A 17,948-nucleotide genomic window follows, 5' to 3' on the forward strand; every position below is an offset into this window, starting at 1 on the left:
CAAAAAATGGGGAGAGGAACTGCTGGAAGGATGAAGACGTTGTCGTGTGCCGTGGCGTAAAAGGACGTAGGTTGCAGCGAGCGGGATAGATGAACTAGTACAACCCGCGAACGGAAGGAAGTAACCATAAAATGAGGTTAAGTGGTTTGGAAAATGTATGACAATTATGAGCGGAAGAAGAGCAGCCGTTGCCAAGTGCCATTGTTGCCATAGGTGAGAAGCGGCAACATCAGGCGGAATTTCTGAAGTAATGTGACTCATCCAAGCAATGCATCCATCCGCTTGTCCCAGCCAACTTTGCTTGCGTTGAATTGAATTTAGCAAACCATTCTTCTCTCGATCGATGATAGCACTGTAATTGGACATTTTCCTCTCTCTCGCTCTTGTGAAAGGCATTCCCCGGATCGCCCATAAAACCCTAACGTACATTACTTTGGCACACATTTTCCCCCACCATCCGTGACATCAGTGGGACATTCTGGACACTCCCGGACATGTGTGTGCACGACGATTGTGACGACGACGAATTCGGAATTCATATTGCTCTCATAAACATTTGCTATTTATACGCGGGAATGCAAAAGGGTAGGGGGGGGGGGAGGTGCCTTCGAAAGGACACACACAGCAACGGCATACATACAGATCGATATCAGGGAATCGATACAACTCATAACCATGGAGAGTCGGGGATGGGTATATGCTACCCGAAATGAAGAATCGAAGAGAACGTGGAGTGGGGAGGCGGGGAGCATAATTCACTTTCCGCGTCACGTCTTTGCCGATATCAGCCGGTCGTCGTCGTCGTCGACGCTGTCATATTGTCGTCTATTGTTAGATTATATTGTTTTCCCGGGAATACCCCGGCTGCTGCATCGGCCAACCCCCCAGGGGGGAGGGACATGGTAGGGGCGATGTGACAGAGAAAGGCTTATTAGCTTCCCCAGCGACCGGACGGAGCACGGACCTTTCAGCTGGATGACAATTTCAACGCCATCGTACCGCCATAAAAGTGGCATACGGCCTGTGGCTACCCTTTTATTGGATGCCAATGGCGCGGTGTCCATTCGTTTCCACCGGAATCCAATTGTGCTCCACCATTTCCTCCATTCAAACGACACATTCACGACATGTGCATCGATCTTCCCCCCCCCCTCCCCTCGCCCCACACCAAATAACTCAACGATCAACACAACGAGACATTCCAAATCTTTTGAGTAATTTATGGTCTAACACCCGCTCCAACTTCCGGCGCGCTGTTTGGGAACGAGAACGGGTTTGGCCGGTCATAAGGTACACATAAGGAACCGCCACGTTCGACCATAAAGTAGTCGTAGTGGCCGAGAGCAATGGTTAGTTGCTGTCCATCGTAACTAGATGTTTTTCTGAAGCTCACCATCGGACGGCATAATGAGACCACGTGTTTGAGGAACCAAACGCCAAGACCGCGGCGTACGGAAGTCGTGCTACAAACAAGTTATGACGAGCATTCAAACTGAGCTCGCTGCGTGTGTGTGTGTGTAATTCAGTGTTTGGTTAAACTATTATCGGAATTTTCAACATCATCATCAGCTCAGACACACACATAGGCAGTGTGGCACACAACATACATTAACAGCCAGTTCTACTGGAAGAGATGGGACAAAGCGCTTCCTCAAAAATAACTCCAAGATCGTACGTTCTAGCGACCGTTACACGCCACACACTCTCCAATTACCATTACCGACGACACGAACCACCACCAGACTTGTCATCTGACACCGCAACACGCCATATTTGGTCTACACCAGCGCCAGCGAACGCCAGCAGAAGCAACAGAAGGTCTATTGCGCCACATATGATCGATGTCATCTGTCGTCACCTTAATGCAATAAGTTCGTTTCGTATTTGTGCGGTGGCACGTTTCGATTTCGACTCCTAAAAGCAATTAGCAGGATCGATGCCGAATATCAAATGGCCTTCCAATGATGACTTGTGGCGCACCACCATCAAGAGTTTGATCATCACCTTAATCCCTCTCGCACCAAACTGCCTGAGCTAATCGTGATCGTCAACCCATTTGTCGACTCATCGCGGGCGCGCAAATGGAAAGAGGATCTGTTTTGTTTACAGCCGATCAAGTGCAGAATACTAATTCATGATCACCACCACCACCACCGCCCCATCGCGAGACACCGACATTTGGGATCCGAAAAACGTGGGTTTGACTATTTCCTGGGAACCCGGCGGGGGGAGCGTGAAGCGTCTCGAGCGATGATTATCGATGGCAGCATCAGTACGGAATGGAACGAACGAACCCCCTTCCCTCACCCTCCCAGACCAGATGTCATTGAAAATGGGTTGCATTTGGTGTCCATTTGTGGCGACCAATTTGGATTAATGTTTTTTTTTGTTTCAGTAGACGAAACGGACGGTTAACGTCCGGACGGTACTGACAGGCTTAGCGATCTGCGCGATCTTCTCCATCTGGTTCACAGTTGCCAGATGATTACGAGGCAAAATTTATGTGCCAGACTAAATGGACGACCGACCGGCGTGAACTAGAAACTGAACTGTTGGTTGTTGGTTTTTTGGGAAAATTCAAATAAACTATCCGCCCCAACGGAGCAGTGTTCTATATTCGAAGGCGGACCTTGGTTCTAGCACAACTTGTCTCAAGTGTCATCAGGTGGTGATCAGCAGCGCACCCTTCATTTCGGTTTCGGACGCGGATCTCGGTGTCGCTCCGAAGATGCTGACCTCAGCCTCTGCTGCCATATAATCAGACCAATTGTGATGTGGCGCACCAACACCAACGTCAGTTCGGACCCCAAATCCGCACCGTCACAAGCCCTACGACAACCGTGCGTTTGATTTCGGAATCAGCATCACGTATCATGCGCTGCCGCGCCACACTCCGCAGAGGCAGATCCAGCGCCTACGCCTTCCGGTGCTGGTGAGCTGGTAGGTTCTTTGTTCGCATTACCATCGCCTCCATCGCGCTGCATTGCACTCGGAGGACCCTTCCACCACCGAGACGGTAAACGATCTCAATTTGACGCTTGATTGCTTTCATCGAATTAGCGCCAAACCGGTGGTACGGAAGTTCGCGATCGCGGGCGCGACACTCTAACGCCTAGGAATTCTTGACAACAAAAACCATTCTGCAAGCAAGTGTGCTACGAAGAACGGCCCTGCTGCAGGAGACGACCGTGGAGTTGAGGAAGATCAAAGACGTTGCTACCGATCACCACGGACACGGAAGAGAGTCAAACGTCAGGAAAGAAGCCGGTACTGTGACCGGTTCGCTGTCTCCGGTCCCGGCTCCACCAGACAGCGGAATCGAGGTCAATGGTGGGCGGCCTTTTGGAATATTGTTTAGCAATGGCCATCACCGAACCGAACCGAACCGAACGAAGAGCAACAACAGCAACCACGTCGGTGGTCATCGTACGATGCGTTCAGTCGCCTTCGCAGTAATCTACTTACCAATCCCGAGAGCGAGTGGCTGCTCGTTCGAATCATTTATCCCCAGCGGACTTTCCTCCCGTAACCCCAAAGTGTCGACAAGTGACGTCGGTGGTGTGTACCGGAGAGGCGGGATCATCGGATTCACTGGTCCATGATGCATGATGACGACCCACGGATTGCAGCAGCATCACCTTTCGTGTGGAGAGTAGTTCGAAGAAAGTGTCTCAACCGCGAAGCCGTAGCCGGCAACCGGAGTAGGGACTAAGAACGAAGACGAAGAAGACGAATGCCCGTTCGGAGCTGGTATGATTTACAGCCGACGGTAATCACCGACGGACCGGACTGCTCGTCGGCCTCATCCAACTCGTTGAACGGCCGAGGAATGTTCAAAGTGGAAGGAAATTGCAGCCATTCCGGATTGCCTTAAGGTGGACTTGATTGGATAATCAAATCGGAATGCGTGATAATGGTGGCAGCGTTCCAGAGCGGTCGCTTAGAAGAAAAAAAATGGAATGTTGAAATCCAATGTTTCGTTGGACAATTACCAAACATGGCGTACCCTTTTTGGATCAAATATTTAAAACTCACTGCAAGGTGGCAATGTCCACAGGACGGTCTCGCTCTCATTTGTACATGTCTGTCAACACAGATTTGTCACATCGGTTGCAGCACCCCCTTTTTTTGGTGTCCTGTAACCTGCACACCGTGGCAGGCCGGGTCTCGTATGTCACGAGACGACTCTCGAGAGTGCTCAGTTGCATCTGTTCCATCATCATCATCATCAGCATCATCATCATAACGACTGTCACTACCCGGGAACGCGATACAATTTGGTACCAACCAGCGCTGGCGGAATGGAGAACTGCAGCAGACGAAGTTAAAATAAATAAAAAAAACACACACACTTGCCAAGCTGGTGCTGGCTGGCAAAAAGCCCGAACCCGGCATGGTGCAGGAACTTGAAAATCGAGAGCAAATAAATCGAATGCCAGCGAATCAGCAACACCGCCGCGCCGCAAGCTGCTGACAGTTATTGATGGTGGCGCGCCGATACTCGGTTCCTTCCTCGGCCACAAGGTCGAAAGACGAAGCAACAGACACGGCTCTCGGACCGGACCAGCGGTAGTGAGCCGTCCGCACGGAGCCGCTCATTGTGAGGATGCTGAGAGTGCTCCATGAACATGCGGTTACCTCGTTCCCGGGGTGTGAGATTTAACGCTCTAGCGGACATAAATTACTTCTCTGCACACGCACGCACCACATACTGTAAACTGCGAACTGCGAGTTCGAGCTACCGGGTACTGTACCGTACCGGTACACGGTCGGTACATGGGGTTGTGGTTCTCGGAATGCGTATGCGAGCACATAAAACTCAATGCCACCGGTCGATCAGTAACCGGCGCACGAGATGGCCACCAAAAGCCAACCCCGTATCCGTATCCGGGGAGCGGCGAGCGCCGGCTGTCTTCCAGGAAGCCCCACCGTGGAGACGTGGATCACTAAAGCACGTTCTGTCTGTTGGAAGTGTGACGAAAAGCCACAAGAGCACGACAAATTGCGCCTCATTAGAAAACCGATCCGGAATTCCCGACGGCCCCGACGACAAGTTCCACTTTGGCGATGCCCAATAGTCAGGTACACGTCGCAGCGTCTCACCACCGCCACCACCGATTGCACCAATCGTCGTAATGTTGGTGTAAAATCGAAATTGTGCCTTTCTAAAAATACGCAAAAAAACCACACATTTCAATCGAATCGAGCGCCAACGGAGCTCAGGCCTTACCGATTCCTGGCGTCCTCTCCTGAAAGGGGTTGATTCGTTTGACAAATTTATTCAAATACTCGGTCCCCCCCCGGGGGCGGTCATGTACAGCACACGGGGAGCGCGCACCTGCACGGCGGTTCCACGGATTATTGCGCTGCCTTCGAACATTAAAATGTTCGAAAATGTCTAATCTTAGCACCGCCCCAGCTCCTGTCCCCCCGGGTCTGTCCCGGGCTGATCGTGAGAGGTTTGTAGGATTAATCGACGGACAGCACTTGGAATACACAAACGAGCATCGCGTTTGCGGTGCGACACCTGGCCACGGTGAGCACGCGGTCTGAAGAGTTTGAAACGTGAAGCCAGTGGATCCAACGATCGCCCCTTTTTTTTGACCAGACACTTCGACAAACCTACTCCCAAGTGTGCCGAGAACCAAAGGCATCTTTTATTAGACCACACATTTTGGAGGGGAATACGATGTCTCAGTAAACTGAGTCGCGAAAACTGAGCAGCAGCCTCCTGCGCTGCCGAGACTCTCTGGAAATGGATGATGCGAGATCGATCAAGCAGCGGCGAACCGGTTCCCGGTCGCTTCAGGGTACTGCAATAAGACAAGAGACGCCACGACCAAGACAGACGGTGGTTGCTGCGCGGGGACAAGTGAGAGCGCATCGCGTGGCGAGATGTTCCTTTCAGTCCTCCGCCACTTAGCTGGAACACTACAAACCGCCAATCCGCGCGCTAACCGTGGCCCGTTGCTGTCGTGCCGGTTATCTCTTCATCTCGGTTTGCGGCAGGCTGGCTGGCTGGCGGCTTTGACATGGAGTGACATTACTATCGACTCGACAACAACTCCCGGGAGTGTGTGCAGCAACAGGTTTAGTGCCCACCACGACACGCTGCAGACCGCAGATAATTGCAGCATTTCTAATCCGAGCAAACGAGAGAGACTTGTTCGAGTTGGATTACACAAATCAGTCCAGACCACCTCCGGCACGCACGCACGCTCGTGCGATTGGAATGGGGTATTTGAAGAATCCGTGCGCGCACGCTGGCCTTAATCATTAAACAAATCATTCCACCATCATCCACAAATCATCCGGGGCCACTGAACTCAGGTCTCCTTTTTGGGCATCGCTAAATGGTCAAATCGTGCAAAACGGTCAATCCACCGCAACCGCACCAACACACACCTGTAAAAATATACAAAAACTTGCGCTAAAATCTTTTCGACTTTGCAGTAACCGACGAACCACCATCAGCAAAACTGCGAACGATACAATGTCGTTTGTGCGTTGGGGAATGAAAATAAACAATGCTCGTGGTGGTCTCGGACGCAAAGATGATTGCGTCCTCTACTTCTTCATCGCCCCGAAAAATTGACATTCGAACCACCAGCACCAGAACACGATGATAATCTGGATGCTGGTAATGATGGCGATGGCAATGATGATGAGATCAGCAGTTACTTTTGAGACATTTTTCAGAGGCATTTGTGTTGTGCTTCTTTTCGACTCCATTCGACAACAACCAACAACCAACACCAATGCTGCTGGCTGGCCTCGTTAAGTCATCCGGCAAATCGTCGAAACTGCCACTTCCTCGAGAGTCTTCCTCACTCTGCCTGTTATGCGTCCTTCAGACTGCTCCTCAAACCAGAAGCACCATTCTTGACCTTCGCACCATGCGGAACAATGGTTTGGACGCAAGAGAAAAAAAATTATATCCCGCCAAGGTCACCAGGCACGTGCCCTCCCCCCCCCCCCCCCCCGCCGGTGATCCAGATTGTTTGCTTTCTCCAAGCACCTTTTGCGCCAATCAACGAAATCGTCACGAATCCCCGTGTCCTAGGGGCGTGTGAAACGGTTGTTGCCTTGAGGGCTTGAGCCACAAACACATTCCACATCCAACATCCCTCGGTGACAAAAGACGCGCCTATGCTCCCCCCCCCCCCGGGCTGGACCGCGCTCATAAAACACAAACGGCTGCGTGAGTGGCCAGGCTGCTGGTAGGCGCGATAAGCCACTATTTACGACACCCTTTTGGGAGGTGGTGGATTGGCAGTAATAATATGGAATTAGGCAGTCAAACCAACACTTTCCATCAAACCGACGAACCTCGGGAGCGCTGGGTGCGTGAGCGAGGTGCTTATAAGGGTCCAGCACAGCGCTCAGAAGCGGGCAGTTAGCATAACAATATTGCGTCGTTTCGCAGCTAGTGAGTGATAACCGACAGTCGACGGTAGTCATTCATACTACGCGGTCGAATTAAGGCACGCTCGCTCTTATGTTGCGGTAAAGTAGTCACCAAATGGGCGTTACTCTCCGAGGGGGGTTAAACACTATCCTCACAGCTTCCTTTGCGAAACGAGCGCGAAACCCTTCAACGGTAACCACGACGACTACGACGACGACGACGACAGCAACCGGCACCGGTTGCCGGTCTGATCCACTGCCAGATGGCAGCAAATCACCGTAAGTGCCAATAAATATTCATAAACTAATTATGAAACGGCCCGGGCAGGTTTTCACTTGCACTTGCTTCCTCGCGTCGCGTGTGAGCGTGTGTGTGTCTCGGAGGGGGAGGGGCTGGACCACCCAGTGGGAGTTGACACACACCTGAGATTGAGGAAGTCATCAAGCACATGTCGGGCGCAAAGTTGTAATTGCGCCTCACCGAGCATTAGAAGTCGTTTCCTAAAGGATGGCGGTGGTGATTGCTGATGTTGCGCAGATCATTGAAAACAATCGATGTTGGACCTCCGGTCCGGTCACCCTGGCAACTAGCTATCGGTGCTCGAAAGGATCGCCGAAAACACTAGCCAAAAAGTTGGTCCAGGAACAGATCCGAACAGCGGACACGAACAGTAGCTTGAGTTCGTAGCGTTTTAGATGGAATAATTTATGAACAAGCGGCAACCGACGGGAAGTTAGACGTCGCGTAAATGCTCCCGCCATGGTACCCAAAGGTACACCCCAACCGACACACAGGGCGGGAGGTGGTTTAGGAACGGAACGAACGTCGGAAATCGTTAAAGTTTACACCTCGTAGCTCTCGGTCCCGTCACTCAATAGCCGGTGCGTCGCATACGATGGATGGCGCCGTTGCTGTGGTGTCAACTCGCTTACAAATTGTCCACTAAACTCGTACACTTCTCGTGCACCAGGGAGTGTTAGCGGGGTGTCGCCGTCGCATATGTCGCATAAATAATTGAGCGGCTTCTTTCCGGGTGGATTGGTTCCCGATTATTTTCGGGAGAGAAGCAGGATTGGTGGGCAGCAGCCACAGCAGCAGTAGCAACCATTGAAGCTCGAAAAGACAAGCAACAGTGGCGCATAATTAATTCGGTCGTAGAGAGGTTGTGTAATTGTAAGTTCTCGTCCTCGATGTGGATGAATATTGATAATTCAATGCGCAAAGTTGTGGACCGCTCGCCACTGACAGTATTCTTATCGTATTCACTCCTAAGCTTAATTGAACTCGAGGACGAGTTGAAAAGTTCAAACATTTAAATTCATTCGAATATATGTAAAAGGATTCGAAACCTCTGAAATGAAAATTGGGTTCAAAATGTTTGAGCAACTCGAATTCATTGCATGTTACCATCACTTGTCGTGTTCTTGGGTCTATTTGTTCAGGAGATGTTGAAATGTTGTCCAATAAATTATTACAACCTGACCGCTAGAGGATCTAATCAATTTGACCATTTGAGAGAGGCTTCTAGGATTTGCCTAGACTGTACTATCACAGGAGCAAGATCTAGTCGTTAAATGCCTCTTGATCTATCATTAACATAACATTCCCTCTCCTCAACATTCCCTCTCCTCAACGTCAGAGCAAACCAGAACGAATGCTTAGTGGCGATGCTAATGAAGCTGTCCGCGCTGTGTGCTCAGTTCAGGACCCGTATCCAAAGAACCAAATGCGTCTTTAACAACCCCACACATCATCTCGCCCCATAGCCATTTGGCTCTTTTCAATGCTTCAAATGGTCCGGGCTCACGGAACTAGTTCAACCAACCGCGCGCGCGCTCTCTCTATCTCACTCACGGGGATCCCACAGCTCAAGGCCAAGAAGTGCAAATTGGTTTAACGTCCCGTGCAAAAGCCCGTTCGATTTATCATCTGCCGCAATTTTGTTTACTTTCGCGATTTGCTCTCGGTAAACGAAGCATCGGCTCTAGCACAGAGGCTAGAAAAAGAAAAACTTCTATTAATCCCTCGCGACGCGATCCAGACACCTTGAGCCAGGGGAGTGACTAAAAATCAACAAACTACCTTCCGATCCCATGTAGCCTTCAACATTTTGCTGTGACCCACGGTGGTGATGCGCCGTTTACGCCGTTTACTCACCAACCGCCATGACGTCAGAGACTAGGCAGTATTTGTCACGCTCGCGTATCGTAAAGAGGGAGTCTTCGTTTGCCGTCTGATAGCAAAATACAAGAAAAAAAGAGGAAAAAAGGCGCGCGAAACCCGCTTCCCTTCCACTGGTTCACTTAACAATCACTTCGCCAGCCGTCAGCCTTCTACAGCAAACGGCCTCTAGCACGAAACGTGCGAAATGCGCCGCGATCGTTGTTTACCGCGCTCACCGCGATCGCGAGTTGTTTGGGCAGTTCGTAATTCATTTGCTTAAATAGACTCTCCTATTCTGGTCTTACGCCGGGATGAACCTGATGGAAGAATCCCAAGTGTACCGACTTCTTAATATGCAAAAGTCAATCCGCCCGGTTCTCGTTCGAGGCAAGCACCTCATTAGCCATAAACATTAGGTTTAGTCCTTTGGTCCTCACGCGCCATCATCTTCGGTGATTCGGTGGGTGCTCCCATGCGTCCAACCAAACCATGGCACAACTCGCACACACACACACGGAGTGGCATGCACTAGACACATGATTTATGATTCACCCTGGCGGACGAGGGAACCGTTTGCGAGCGTTTGCCAGCGAGCCTATCGCGGGCAATTCCTCCGAACGAAGCGATACGGAGCGATCACGTGCCTGCATGGCGCACGGTAAGGCGAAAGGCCTTGGGATGCTGTTACACACACACGCGAACAGTGAGTGCGAAACGTCTTCGAGAGGAGTTTTTGCCATGCCTACTGCTGCTGCATTCAATTGCACTTGCACTTCTGCTTCTAGCAGAGCAGAGCGGCTGCACTTTACGATCCAAAGTCTGCGAAGAAGTGCAAAAGTTAATGCAAATTTATCACCAATTAGCAGCAGCAGCAGCAGCAGCGCTAGAGTGGCATGAAACCAAGACACCACAAGCTGCTCCGGTTCCGAAGTGGCCAAAGAAAGAACTCGCACCCTTTCGCTCACTCAAACACTCTCTCTTCCTCTCTTGCTTTACTCTTTTCTAGGCCCAGGGAACTCAATCAGCAAGGATCTTATGGAAATCATTAGCAAATCTGCAAAGTGCTCCAAGGGGGAGCATCCACTACCTTCCCCGTTTTTCATGCACGACTCCTGCGCTATGATCACGTGTGGTGTGCATGTCAGTAGCATGACTCATGCCACGCCGGGGCTATAAGCAGAAGGTCGACTGAGGTAGACGGAGACCACCACACCGTGCAACTCTTGCTGCAACGGATGCGAAACGGTTTCACGGCGTTGTTGTTGTTGCTTGACGCCCCGTAAAATCCATCTGCAAAAATAAAACCCCTCCACACATTCCACGCCATCACTGGACGTCGCCTCCAGAACTCGCCCCTCGGCGTCTGCACCTGTCAGATGACACGCAGCAGCAGCAGCCACCAGACCAGCTCGAATCACAAATAGAGAGGAGGGAACATAAGGAATGTGTGGCGGTCAGCAGCATGGCGTGACCGGAGCCCGTGATCTCGTTCTCGATCGTTGATCAACTTTCTAGGCTCCGGGTTTTCGGACTGGAATCTTCCCCGGAGGTAGAGCATTCCACACCAAAGACTACTGTCTTGTTGGGCTCAACGACATGAAACACAACCGCAACATCCGCGTCACGCTAGCGTGTCGATCCGGAGATGCGATCGGATCGATAAAGTAGAAGAAGGACGAGGCCCGGGGGTGAAGCAAAATGTAAAATCATCGTCATCATCATCACCCCACGGTCACCACCGCTGGTTGAGGTGTGCCTCCAAACGACGTGTGCTAGAAACGAAACTAATGATGGAATCGACCACCAGCACAGTAAGTTCCTCTGGTTCTGCATCTTTAGCTCGTGCTACTGGTTTCTCCTCATTTCAAACTTCTTGCTACCAACTCGACGTTATGCGACCGGTGCTAACTATTGCTGCCAAAGGGGGGAAAAAAACTCGAGAGACGAATCAGGAAATAACACCTCAAATCGAAATGACTCAATGTCTATTTTAGCAGCACCGATATCGTGCAGCACAACGGCGCAGGAAATGAAGGAGCAACCACCAACAGAAGTAGTGACCGCTGCTGCCAGTTTCGTGATATAAATTACTTGAACTAGATCAAAAGAGCGAGCGAGCGAGAGAGAGAGAGAGAGAGAGCGAGTACAAACTTCATTTATCATTCCGGGCGTGAAAAATGAAATCCTAGCCGTACCTGGCCCTCTTCGATGGGTGAGCTGTGAACCCTCTACAAACAAGCAATTGCATCCCAAGTTGGCCCCCGAGTATGGTGGACCGAAACGTTCAGCTCCAAAGAAGCAGTACCTTCCCTTTCACTGCAACTCATCTCATCGCTCATTATAGGTTGCTTATCTAATCATTGGAGTGGCCTCAAAGTGAAGCATAATTTGCTGCTGTTGCAACCGAGGAACTGTTTTTACATCGAGATGGCGGCGATTTCTGTCTGGGTGCCTTTACCACAAAACGGTTTGGCCAAACGTCACGAACAGGAACAGCAATTTCCCTAAGGCATTCTTCTGCTCCTCTTCCTCCTTCTGTTGTCGCATTTGTTGTCTGGCCAATCGCCAAAAAAACCCCTCTCTGGAGAAGCAAAACAAGTAACAAGCGAAACAGCAAACTCCAAAAGTACGAACAAGACCCACATTATGCACGACGAACCTGCACGAGCTTGGCTCTTAAGCCCCAAGTGATACAGAGGAAGGGATGCCTTCAAAAAATTGAGAACTGATACACACACACACACACACACACACACACACCTAGTGAGCACTTCTTCAAGGAAGAGGCAACCGGCGACAACCTCTTCCAATCGCCAGATGCACGCAACGCCGGCACTTACCCCGGCTATTGGTTGCGTGCATTTATGCTTCAATGCACGGCTCCTCCAGCGATCGGTGATGGCAAACATAATTTATGGTCTCCTCCACCCCTGCTGCATCCCTGCTTCCCTGCTTTGACGTTCCATTCCACACCAACGCCACGGCGGCAAGGACACCGGCACCGGTCCTCCCGATGGTCGGCCTTTTTCGGCGTCCGAGGGACGAAGTTCGGAAGGCAAACCGGCGCTCGAGTGCAACAAAAAGCCGTCGAGACGGGTTTGGCGTGCGCGCGCCACGACCACCACCGCCCTCCCGGGAACAGTTTTTAATCCTTCGGGAGCGGCTCGCTCGAGACTCGCCGAGAGTACCGAGTTTTGGAAATCGAATCTTCTTCTCGAAGTTTGAGTTCAATTCAAAGTCACGAGCGTCGGGGGTGGGGGCTTCTTCTATGCAGCTGCTGCCAGCAAGTGGCGCCACACGTTGTCCCGTGCATGATGATGCCCGGCCCCAGAGGTCTACTCTCCCGGATGGACCGGTTTCTCGATCTCGTCCGCCCCCCTAAAAAAACCGCACGAAAAAGCAATGGCGCGCCGGCCACAGCGCACGGAGTGCTCAAGTGAGCTCAAGAATGTTGGTTTTGCCTTTTTCGGGTGGCGCATCCTCGAGCGAAGATGCCGATTGTTATGCCGATCAGCGCCACACGCGATCAACGATTCATTCTTCACGGCCCCAGGAGACGCTTCTTTTTCGATCTTTTTACCGTCCGGAACTTCCGCTTGGATTGGAGTCCGTGACGGGAAGTTGAAGGCATCCCGTTGGATGCCGCGCGATCGCGGACAGCGCGACTATCCAGCGCTCAATGGCCGACGATCGATCGATCTACCGCGTTCGGGACTGCAGTTCACACATTAATTAGGCGAACAAGCGTTCCGGTGACAATTATATCGAGCCCAGCTGAGAGACGGCATCGTTGATCACGACGGAGGAGAGAACGCACCAACGAGAAGGAACAAACTCCATTCCCCCCATGTGTGTGTGTGAGGCAGGGGGAAATGGAATTTAAAATTGAGCCGCAACCCACCGCAAGATGCGACGACAGCTCCAATGCCAGCTCCACCGCGCTGTCACCGCGTGGCCGCCGTATTATACATTCTTGGAACGAAACTCGAACACACAGGGCGTACGCCGAGCCCCGGGAGAACCCGCAGCCGGCAAGCTAAACCACATAATGCGTCCGGCGTGGAAAAGGAAGAAGAAGAAGCTAAGGAGCCCAATGAGGGGGGCTAAAAGGGGTGAGAGGTGGAGCTCGCAAAATAAATATGTCATGCGGAACACGCCGCCACGAGGCAAACGAAGAGAAGGAGAAGACGAAAAAGAAGAAGAAGAAAACGGGAGCATCGGGAGCACAGACACACAAACGCATCGTGGCCCAACATATATTTGCATATTTCATCGACCCGCATCAGCAGCCTTACAGCAAAATGCATAAATGCGATCCGAAACCGAATGGAAGCGAACCGAAGGAGCAGAGCAGAAGGAAGACGATGCTGATGACGATGCAAAGGAAAAGGAGGGGGGCCGGCGGTCCCGAATGCGCGGCACCGCGTTGTAACATGAGAGCATCACATGTTAAGTGTTGAATAATTTGAAGTTCCTGGTTTCTTTTTTGTAAAGAAAGAGGGGTGGGGGCAGTCCCTTCAAATCCATGGGGCCCACGTTGGTGGCCCCCAAAAGAAACGGCCATTTGCCGCCAGTTTTCCAGCGCCGAGAAGATGGTATCTGGTGGATCGGTGGATTAGAGTTAGGAAGCAATAGTAGAGGTAGGCCTAGAAGCAGGCGTTACACAGCAACCTCTGATCTGCTGACGTGGCATTGAAATTTGAATTGAATTTGGAAAACATGGAAAACAGCTGTTACCAACCAAGATACACAACCCAAGAGAAAAAAAAAGCAGCAGGAAAATTAAAATAAACATACGGGAGCATATCGGAGCCATTAGCGAACGTAGACAAAAATTGGCTAATTCGTCGTCGATGGAAATGTGAGCCTCGAGCTGCCCGCGAGCCAAGGATAACCGGCGGCTAAGGCACTCGTGCCAGTGCTGACTCGGCCCAGTGCTTACGTCAGGGAAACACACCGTTTTCGGTCAGTTCCTGGTTCCAAGGCTGCTTTTGCTGTGTTCCCTTCTTCTGCATTGATTGCAATCAAATTTGGCAACTTTTTGTTTACTCAATTTTCTTGTTTTTTTGTTTCTTTTCCCAATGACTTATGTTTCTCGGTCGTAAGCCATTGTTTTATACATTTTTTCCGTCCTATTGCAGCCTTTTTTTATACAATTTCGCGTTTGTACATTTTTATGGATCAAATTCATCATAACGAGGACAATTTGCGAATGCAACAAATTCTGTCGAAATTTTCCTCTTTGTTTGACATATTTTTTGTGGCTAGTAGTTTGAACTTTATCAGCACAGCTTAGCATAAAAGGAGAAACCAGTAAACTGTCCTTACTTACCTAACAAAAGGCAGGCTTCACCTGTTCTGTGTGTGTCTGGCTGGGTTGCCCCTCACCATCTTGATGCCCGGTACATCCTAGCTCGATGTCTTTCACTTCACTTTCAAGCTTCTGCTCACACCACTATCAGCAATATAACTAAAACAAGGAATCTCTTATTTCTCAGATCATTGCACAAGCACAACCACGATCAACACTCATAACTTTAGCCTTCTTAATGTACATCAACTAGTCAGCGTCTGTGGAAATCGTAAAATAAAAACTAATTTACTGTCAAACTTCTGCGGTCCAAGATGAGCTCTCACATACATCTCGCGCCGCAAACGTGCTTCCCATGATACCAACGGCCATGCATCGGTCTCAGCCACCGAGAAATGGACAGAAACCAGAAGCGAAGAAGTCGAAAAAGGTGGAATGTCGCAGAAAGGTAAAACAAAATCGCAAAAACTCCCGAGCAAAAAGCTCTAGGAATGCAGCATCCGCTACGCAACGGTCCCTAACATTCGCCACATTCTGGATGCCGACCAGTGGAGGCCTTCCCCCCCGCGGGGGATGCCCCATGAGTTAGCCGATGAGCTTAGCCGACGATGCCACGGTTGGTTTGCACACTCGGTCCAGCCGGTCCGGAGGCACGATCCGATGAATGAATGACCAGTTACAGGCATGGACGGTTATCGTTGATTCAAAAAGTTGTCGCTTCTTGGTGTTTGCTATCCCCGAACAGAGCTGGCTGTTTATCAAGATGTTAACAATGACAACGAAATCCGCTAGATACAAGGTGGATGACCTTCACACTTATTGCCCGCCCGGAACGGTGTGCTTCCTCCTTGTAGAGCACTTATGTTGGCAGCATCCTGTTCGAATTCTGTTCCTCCTGTTCGCCTGACCATTGCCCTCTGAACCCGAGGCAACCGCTGGCCATTGGCTTTCGGGGACGATGGCTACCCGATCCTTCGTGGAATCAAGCTGAATCAAATATTCATTGCATTTTCCCCTACCCAAAAAGGGGTTGCCAGCGCTGATCGGCTCCTGATGCCTTCCAGGCACGGTCGATGCACGGCATCATAAGCACATTGCACTAAACCCTCGACGGCAAGCGAGCCGGCTGTTGCAGCGTTTTACGACAGCGCATTTCGATGCATCTCCCATGGGATTGCGAGGCATCACACAAGGATAACAAATCGATGAAGAGTGCAAGGAAAGCAAGGACCTTTTGCTAATATGGGATTCTTTGATCATCATCATTAACCTCGAGCATTTCACTTTAAAGGAATGGAACGCAACAGCTGCTCCAGCACATTAACGTAACATCTTAATTAATTGCTTTCCGTTGATTAGTTTAGTAACACCATTACACAATCACTAGTGAGTCAAAAACCTAAACCAACGATCGTTCTTTGCTTGTGCCGGCTCTACAGTCCAGTACTAGGCCCGCACTTAATGTTGTCTCAAACAAGTTAATTCGATGGGCCTCGGGCAACATTCCTTAACATAATTTTCCTTCTCTCTCTCGCTTCATCTCTAGTTCGCTCTCACTGTCGTCCCTGGTAACGCGGTAAACCGAAAACATGATCCACGATCGAGCACCAGCATCCAAAAGGATCAGCACCAGAAGCACGATCAACGAAATCTCGCGAGATGAAGCCGCTCCGCACTTGGCCACCGGTTGTGGGAAACTTTTTGTGTTAAAAGAATCTTTTCCAATTCCACTTCACTCCACTTCGTACAAAAACACTTTACTCGTTTTGAGATTTTAATGATTATCAAAACTTTACTTTCAAATTCAAATCTCTAGCGCTAGATACACGAGGCCGCGATGCACCAACAAGCCATCACCGACAGAATGTACACACGCACAAATCGGGAACAGGTATACCAGGTATAGAGAAACACAGAGAAACGCGAATAAAGGGTGGCTGTGCCCTGTAAAATTGAAACGAGCAGCACGTGCTCATCCGCCAACGGAACAATTTTGAATGGCCGACCACGAGGACGACGAACGACGACGAACGACGACGAACGACGGTCGGGTCTCGAAGAAACCAAACATGCGCTGCTTCTCGACGTCTTCGAACAGATCCCGAGAAAAGGGTTGACAATTCTTGGCTTCCCTCGTACCGCTGGTCGACAGCTGCTTTCGCGGTGTTGCCGGGGAGTGCCCCGGTGTGGACCGATTTTGTGTTTCGTCGGTTATTCGAATATAGAAGCAACTTAAACAAAACTTAGCAACTTTACAATAGCACAATTGAACAAATCTAATCCACAGTTAAATTCACAAATTTCTTTTTTTTTAAGCACAGTCACAATCACAATATTAAAATAATAACAAAATAAATTCAATAATCACAGCTTCATGTCGGTGTTTTTTCCGGTCGAGAAAAGGGCAAAACCGCGAATTTATAGCGATTTTTAAAACTCTACTTTCGGAATTTTACCACTTTGGGGCCAAAAAAGTCTACTTTCAACTTTTTTTTTCTAAAATTCACCTTCGGCACCCGAACCCGAAACCCGAACGACGACGAACCAAACTTGCGCTGCTTCTCGACGTCTTCGAACAGATCCCGAGAAAAGGGTTCGTGATTTTCAAAAGGCTACTTTCAAACTCAAAAGTCTACTTTGGGGAAATTCACAACGTTCAAACTCAGGCTAATAATTAATTTCGGGCATTTCGACTCGCTGTTTTGGTATTTTTCGTTTCCGGCACTTATCCTCTAGCGATTGGCGTTATTTGTAAATTTACAAATTAATTCCAAAACGTTTATTTTTAACCCTTACACCCGGCCAATGTCGAAGATTTGACGAAGATTTAAAAATAAACGTTTTGGCATTAACTTGTAAATTTATCCGAAAATTTACGCTTCGCTTCGAGAGAGCGGAAAGAAAAACGAGTGGAAGAGAGCGGAGAGAGAAACGAGTGGATCGGCACTATGGGAGTTTTCCGTTACGAACGTTCGCTAGCGATTTAAGAAATAAATAATAAATGATTTTAAATTCTCATCTTCTCTTTAAATATCTTTAAATAGCAGTTACAGACTAGATCAAGTA

At 49.9% G+C, this 17,948-nt stretch overlaps 1 protein-coding gene across 6 annotated transcripts in view; it reads right to left on the reverse strand.

Moving 5' to 3' along the window:
* LOC125951973 (extracellular sulfatase SULF-1 homolog) overlaps window positions 1-16,885 on the reverse strand; it is a 38,592-nt gene extending 21,707 nt beyond the window's left edge. The window contains exons 1-2 of one of the 6 annotated variants that reach the window (XM_049681135.1): window positions 16,780-16,885; window positions 14,904-15,142 (exon numbers count right to left, since the gene is read on the reverse strand). The gene's annotated coding sequence lies outside the window, so the exon portion shown is untranslated. Of the gene's footprint in view, window positions 1-14,903; window positions 15,143-16,678 lie in introns of all 6 variants that reach the window. The other 5 variants (XM_049681139.1, XM_049681137.1, XM_049681138.1 and 2 more) reach the window with 5 other exon arrangements.
* Window positions 16,886-17,948: the final 1,063 nt, after the last annotated feature.

Source organism: Anopheles darlingi, chromosome 2 (assembly GCF_943734745.1).
Source record: "Anopheles darlingi chromosome 2, idAnoDarlMG_H_01, whole genome shotgun sequence".
NCBI classification, from domain to species: Eukaryota; Metazoa; Arthropoda; class Insecta; order Diptera; family Culicidae; genus Anopheles; species Anopheles darlingi.